The following is a 7876-nucleotide window of genomic DNA, read 5'->3' as shown; positions in this document are numbered from 1 at the left end:
CCCTCGGTAGCTGGTGGTAGAGGCAGCCTCTTTATCATTGCTGTAGAATAGTTGTAGGTTTTAAGCCCATCAGTTCTTCTCTGAAAAAGGCTTTTTATAACTCCAAAATTCACAATATATTTCAGTTTTTGCTAACCAAAACATTTTTCTTTACCCCCCACCATTTATCAGCTTTGTACCATTCCAGGTTATTCCCTGAACTTAAATTAAATAAAAAATAGAAAATAGAGGTGTGTAACCTCTTGTGAAAGGTAGTGTATATATACAGATCTCTCAGTGTATATATACAGATCTCTCGGTGTATATATACTAAGGATGTGCAGGCTTGGATTAGTTCAGATTTTTCCCACCACAAATCGGGTATCAGAAAGAGGCAAAACGTCATCTTTCATTGACAAACATCATCATTCCTGGACAAAAGTCCATGAAAGATGACATTTTGCCTCTTTCTGAGACCCAATTTTTGGCGGGAAAAATCTGAATTTTGTGGGAAAATCTCTAATATATACAGATCTCTCGGTGTACGTATACCGCTCTCTCGGTATATGTATATCGATCTCTCAGTGTATGTATACCGATCTCTCAGTTACTGATAGTTATGAATGAGAGCAAATGATATTCCTATAGCGATCAGACCAGACTATACAGAGGATTGCTCTGCCTTTGCACAGATCATCATAGGACAGCAGGAGGTCCCAATTAGCTCAGTCCCTGACTCTGCACTCACATATAGTTTGCAGGAAGATGTCAGCGTATCATCATGATATAAGTGACTTTGAACAAAGCTTGATAGGTGACTCCATCTCCAAAATTAAGATGAAATTTAAATTTTTATGTGTATGTTTCAATGGTGTATCACGAGTGCACAACATCAGGGAAGACATCCAGCATGCAACACCACCGTGGCCGACAAAATACTCTGGGCGACCATAGACAACACTGTAATATACACCCGGCATGCAACATTGATGCAGCTAACATCAATAATGTATCCTGGAGCCACAAATATCAGCATTTGTACAGTGCAACGTTCCCTTTCTTCTATGTGGTATAACAGTTGATGCCCCAATCCGGCTATATTGCTGACCCCAGGGCACAAGGCTCTGCACACCGCCTGAGCTCATTACCACCACTGCATACAAGATCACTGGAAATGTGAAGCCTGGTTTAACGGGTTGAGGTTCCAACTGTATCATACAGATGAATGGGAAAATCCCACAAGGCAATGGACACTACAAAGCAACAAAGGAAAGTCCAGGGTGTTCGTTGCTCTGCTATGGTGTGTGTGGGGGGGTTATTCTGTATTACCAGTTAGTATATAGCACACATAGATTTGGCCCTTCACAACATTCCCTGCCCCAGTGGAGCTTACAATCCATATTCTCTACCACATTAAACACAGACACAATAGGGGCACCTTCTGTCGGGAGACAGATAACCTACCAGTATATTATTGGATTGTGGCTGGAAACCAGAGTACCCGGAGGAAATGCACACAAGTATGGGATGAATATACAGACTGCACAGTTAGGGCTCTGGTGGGCATCACAGCCAAGGCCTTAGTGCTGTGAGGAAGATATGCCGACCATTACACCAACCATTGATCCCTGATACATCTGCAGACATCACTGACTGGCAGACACTATGTAACTATCCTTGCAGATCATTTACACCCATTCAGGTCATGCATTCAGATGGAAACTGGCTCTTCCAGCACAAGCCATCACAAGGCTCCATAGCCGGCAGATTATGGCTGGAGGGGTTAGTGCAGACAATGTCTATCTACACAGTACTACAGAGCTTGTGGTGTCAATGCATCATTCTATGACAGCTGTAATCCCACAGAGAGCAGGACCTACAGGTTTCTGCTACGGGTGTATAACAGGATAAGGAAACTGCAATACATTTCACACATGCTTCATATCTTCCAGTCTGGTTGATAACATGTCATTTATATATGTGAATAACAAGAGATATGGTAAGAACTTACCTTTGTTATCTCTGTTTCTACGAAGTCCATAGGGTCCACAGGGTTGACCTTGGGGTTATAGCTGGATCAGGATCCATGGGCACCACACAGTTAAGCTTTTAGCTCCCAGGATGCACTTGGGTCCTTCCCTATACCCCGCCCCCGAGCCACAGGCACCTCAGTTGGTAAGCAGCCTAGGCCGGAGGAGAGTATGGAACAGAGAGAAGGAAGACTGGAACACACAAGAAACCATACTCACAGAAATGGGAGACGGAAAACCAGTGACCAGCCACACAGCCCATTTGAAGCCAGGTGCGTCAGGGCGGGCGCCCTGTGGACCCTATGGACTTCGTAGAAACAGAGATAACAAAGGTAAGTTCTTACCATATCTCTTGTTTTCTACTTCAGGGTCCATAGGGGGTCCACAGGGTTGACCTTGGGGATATCCCAAAGCAGTTCAACTAAGGGCGGGGACGCTCCTGTGCTGAAAGGAGCACCCGGCGCCCAAAGGATGCATCCTGAGAGGCGAAAGTGTCAAACGCATAGAACCTCAAAAACGTTTGAATTGAAGACCAAGTGGCCACCTTACACAGCTGAACAGCAGAGGCGCCACGTCTAGCAGCCCAAGAGGGACCCACAGAACGAGTGGAATGAGCCTTAACAGAGGCTGGCACAGGTAAACTCTCCTGTACATAAGCCTCACAAATAACGTAACGAAGCCAACGGGCTAACGTTTGTTTGTTGGCAGGCCAACCCCTCTTGTGAAAACCAAAGAGGATAAACAAGGAATCAGACTTCCTAACCGAAGCCGTCCGGTCCACATAAATTCTAAGCGCCCGGACCACATCTAAGGAAGTCTCACCAGCTGAAAGATCAGGGGACTGAAAAGCTGGCACAACAAGTTCCTGATTAATGTGGAACTTCGAGACCACTTTGGGCAAAAACTCAGGACGAGTGCGGAGCACCGCTGTCCTGGTGAAAAATCAGGAAAGCGCCCCCAATTCAGACACCCTCCTGGCCGAAGCAATTGCCAGGAGAAAAACAGTCTTAAACGTCAGCCACTTGAGCTCCACCACCTCAAACGGAGGACCCTGCAGGACCCGTAGAACCACCGCCAAGTCCCAAGGAGCCACAGGAGGCACAAAGGGAGGCTGGATCCTGAGAACACCTTGGAAAAAGGTGTGAACATCCGGCAGTAATGCAATCCACTGTTGAAACCACACGGACAAGGCGGACACATGAACCTTCAGAGATGCAAGGCGTAAGCCGAGGTCCAATCCTGATTGAAGAAATTCCAAGATCCTAGAAACTCGGAACACCTGAGGATCATAATGTCTGGACTCACACCACTGAAAGTAAGTGTGCCACACCCTGTGATAAATCCGTGCTGAAGCAGGCTTGCGTGCCCTGAGCATGGTACCAATAACCGAACTGGAGAAGCCCCGAGACCTCAAGACGGCTGTCTCAAGAGCCACGCCATCAAAGACAGCCGACCCAGATCCGGGTAAAGGCAGGGCCCCTGAGACAACAGGTCCCGACGCTGAGGAAGAAGGTACGGAGCGTCGATGGAGAGGCTCCTGAGATTGGACTACCAAGGACGTCTGGGCCACGTCGGAGCTACCAGCACGTGCGTACCGCCGTCCTGCTTGAATTTCCGCAGAACCCGAGGAAGTAGTGATATCGGAGGAAACAGATACGCCAGGTGAAACATCCATTTCACCGACAGCGCGTCCACCAGACTTGCGCCTGCGTCTCTTGTCCTTGACCCGGGCAACTTGTGATTGTGACGGGAGGCCATCAAGTCCAGCTCCGGCAGTCCCCACCTGTCCACGAGTAGCTGAAACACCTCTGGGTGAAGCGACCATTCCCCGGGATGCACGTCGTGACGGCTGAGGAAGTCCGCTTCCCAATTGAGGACTCCGGGGATGAAGACCGCCGAGATCGCTGGAATGTGACACTCCGCCCAAGTCAGGATGCGAGGCACCTCCGACATCGCTGCCCGACTGCGAGTTCCTCCTTGGTGGTTGATATACGCCACCGCGGTGGCGTTGTCGAACTGCACCTGTACTGCCCTTCCGTGAAGAGCGGGACCGGACGACTGCAGGGCCCTGTATACTGCCCGCAGTTCCAGGATGTTGATGGGGAGAAGTGCTTCTTCCGCAGACCAACGACCCTGGAGAGACAATGAACCGGTCACTGCCCCCCAACCCCGGAGACTGGCACCCGTCGTGAGCAGGACCCAGTCCGGGATCCAAAAGGGGCGCCCCTCGACCAGATGAGCTGTCTGAAGCCACCAAGCCAAAGATTGCCGAACCTCCGGAGACAACACCAGCACCTGAGAGCGGCTCCGGTGAGGTAACCCGTTCCATTCCGATAGAATCAGCCCCTGCAGGGGCCGGGAATGGAACTGGGCAAATTCCACCATGTCGAATGTCGACACCATGGAGCCAAGAACTCTCATAGCCGAATGCACCGACAGGCGGCGACTGCTCAGGCAACTGCGTATCCGCAGCTGTAGGGAGGCGACTTCTCCGGAGTCAGAAAAATCCTTTGCTGACGCGAATCCAGCAGGGCTCCCAAATGAACCATCCGCTGTGATGGAATCAGGGAGGACTTTTTCCAATTTATCAACCACTCGTGTGCTTGCAGGCAAGCGATCGTCAGGTGGAGATGTTGAAGCAGTACCTCCGGGGAGCTCGCCAGCAACAGGAGGTCATCCAGATACGGCAGCAGCTGTACATTCTGGTTCCGAAGACGTGCGGCCATGACCGCCATAATCTTCGTGAACACCCTCGGTGCAGTGGAGAGACCAAAGGGTAGCGCTCGGAACTGATAGTGGTGTTGAAGGATAGCGAACCTCAGATACTGCTGGTGCGAAAGTGCTATCGGAACATGGAGGTAGGCGTCCTGGATATCCAGGGACACCATGTAATCCCCCGGTTCCATCGCCAGAATGATGGAGCGTAACGTTTCCATCCTGAACTTGGGAACTCTGAGGAATTTGTTCAGAGACTTCAAGTTGAGGATAGGGCGATGAGAACCATTGGGTTTCTGCACCAGAAACAGAGACGAATAATACCCCGTCCCTCGTTGTGATTGAGGAACGGGAACAACGACCCCTGCTTTCAGCAAGGACTCTATAGCCTCCTGAATCTGTAACGCCTTGGTCTTGTCCTGAGAAGGACTGGTGCAGAAAAACTGGTGGGGTGGTCTGTGCCGAAAAGACAGGGCGTACCCCTGGGAGACCACTTCTCGAACCCAGGCATCCGTGGTGGTATTGTGCCAGCACTGGGTAAATAGAAGTCGGCCTCCCACTCTGAGGTCCCCCAGAGGGAGGCCCGTCCCATCAGGCCGCAGGTTTATCTTCCTGCTTGGAAGAAGGGCGCCGAGCACTCCAGGCTTGCTTCTTGGGTTTAGAGGCATTCTTACTCGCAGACTGTCTCGCGAAGGACTGACCTTTTGCCTTACCCTGCACCCGAAAGGAACGAAAAGCCGAACTCCGAACCTTAGCAGGCAGTGCCGCCGAAGGGAGGAAAGCCGACTTGGATTTAGCCAGGGTATCCACTATTTTGTCCAAGTCCGGACCAAATAGTAATTCCCCATTGAAAGGTAAGGCCTCCAGGCCTTTCTCTGAATCAGAGTCCGCTCTCCAGGACCGCAACCATAAGGATCGGCGGGCAGACACCGCTGCAGCCGAAACCCGCAAAGTCAGCAGACTAGCATCTAAAGAAGCTTCCCCAATGTAAGAAGCAGCGTCCCTCATCTGTCCCAACAACGCCCTCTGGACATCCGGAGCGTCGTCCAGGAAGGTATCTTCCAATGTATTGGCCCACCCCTCAATGGCCTTGGCCACCCAGGAGATGGCCATGGACGGTCGGGCCACCGCCCCGGAGAGGGAGTAAATAGACTTTAAGCAAGTTTCAACTTTCCTGTCCATGGGGTCCTTCAGCGAGGATATCGACGGTAATGGTAAGGTAGCACCCCGAGTTAAACGGGTGACATGGGAATCCACCGCCGGTGGAGTTTCCCATTTTTTACAATGTGCCTCAGGGAAGGGATAATAAGTCAACCGCTTCTGAGGAAGGAACCTCTTACTGGGCGCCTGCCAAGCTACTGCCATATGATCCGTCAACTGATCCGACAGGGGAAACACCGCAGAAGCCACCTTAGTTTTCTTGAAACTAGGAAACTTCGACTTAGGAACCGGTGCCTCATCCTCTATAAGAAGAATAGCTCGCACCGCCCTAACCAGTGCTCGCACATTAATGGATGACTTGGTATCCACTTCCTGGCCCGAGGCGTCCGAGTCAGTGTCATCAGGGACCTCCCCATCATCTGAGGAACCCTCTGAGTCCGAAACCTGAGCCGCCCGCGCCATAAGTGGGCGTTTTGAAACCCTGGAAGGCATGTCAGTCTGCAACATTGACTGAAAAGCCGAGGATGCGGCAGCCAAATTTTGCACGGAGTTGGAGAACACATCCACCCAGGGTGGAGGAGTCGCCATAGGGGCCTGAAAAGGTACCACAGGCTGCTGCGGCACAGGGGAAGCCTGTATATACATAGGCAACCCCGCATAGGGACCCACAGACTGAGACCCAGGAGGACTCCACAATAACTGCGGGACACCCGGGGAATGGTCGGCTGGGGTAACGCCCTAGTAGGGAGAGCAGTCGGGACCGACAGACGGTCCGCGATAGACACCAGCACTTGAGAAAACATCGCCCATGGTGGTTCCTGCGTCACAGAAGGTTTGGATGGGCCAGGAGCCACCTGGCACCGACTACACAGGCCATCCTGTGACAAAACCTCCCTATCCACTCCTGCAGAACAGCGTCCGCAGGAGGCCAACGCCGGAGCCACTGAGCGCTCAACCTCCTCGTCTGACATGACAGAATATATTATATATCTGGCAACAGGGCAGAAGTAAACGCACTCACCGGTGTTGAACAACAGCCCACAATATGGCACTGTGTCGAACACAACTGTATGTGACGAACCACACAAATACGTGATCTATATAAGTGAGGTCAGTAGAAACACCCTTCCCCCACACACCTGCAGGGCTTGTAGGAGAAGCAAAGGGACAGGTATAAGCTGACAGTAAGTGGAAAATAAGCACAGACAGGCAGCACTAGCAAAAGTCACATACCATGCAGAGAAGATATACTCACTGCACCTTTCCACTACAATCAACCTCCCAGATTCAGTGTCTGGGAGGGCTATAGTGCTGTGTACACTGTCCTTAAATCAGGGGAGAGGTACACAGGGGGACCGGTCCGCGTGCTCCCTGAGATCTGCGCTGCCACTGTGAGAAAATGGCCCCCAGAGACCTCAGAGGAGGAGTGGCCGAAGAGTCTGCAGATCAGCGACGCCAGACTGCGTGCTGAAAGGCGCGATGAGCTGAGGGGAGGAGCCGCTGAACAGGGAAGGCTTCCTCCCCTGGCTGGCCATAACCCCAGGGATGCTGGCTTCCCGCTTGCCTGTTATCCCTGGTGGTCTAGTGGTCCCACGGGTTATGGGGGGGGCCCACCGCCACTGCCAGCAGCCTCCGGTCTGTCCCCAGGACCGGAGGCTAAAGGACTGCATTTTAAGGCATTCCGCGCGCCGCCACTAGCCAGCGACGCGCGGCTTACCTGAATCCCCGGCGACTCCGGCAGCAGTCCTGGGAGGTAGACAGAGTCCGGCTAGTACGGACTCTGTCCTCCCGCCGCGATCCCCAGATCAGTACAGGCGTCGCGGCGCCAGTCGGGGATCAGAGCGGCAACGTGGGCGTCTGTATAGACAGCCCTTCGCTGCCATCTGTAGGAATAAAATAAATATCTAAAATAAAAAGCTTCTGGGGGCTGCTCCTGCAGCCCCCCTGCGCGGTGACCGACTCTGGCCGGGCACCAACTTACACTGAGGTGC

The 7876-nt window shown here is 52.1% G+C and overlaps 1 protein-coding gene across 1 annotated transcript in view; it reads right to left on the bottom strand.

The window, feature by feature from the left end:
* The window catches only part of LOC148502617 (uncharacterized), a 311881-nt gene that overhangs the window by 214723 nt on the left and 89282 nt on the right, over positions 1–7876 (bottom strand). The gene's annotated exons all lie outside the window — the stretch shown is intronic.

This window comes from Taudactylus pleione, unplaced genomic scaffold (genome assembly GCF_031769625.1).
Source record: "Taudactylus pleione unplaced genomic scaffold, aTauple2 ptg000488l, whole genome shotgun sequence".
In the NCBI taxonomy this organism is placed as follows: domain Eukaryota; kingdom Metazoa; phylum Chordata; class Amphibia; order Anura; family Myobatrachidae; genus Taudactylus; species Taudactylus pleione.
The sequence above is the reverse complement of the archived record's forward strand: the minus strand, read 5'-3'. Positions and strand labels throughout refer to the sequence as shown.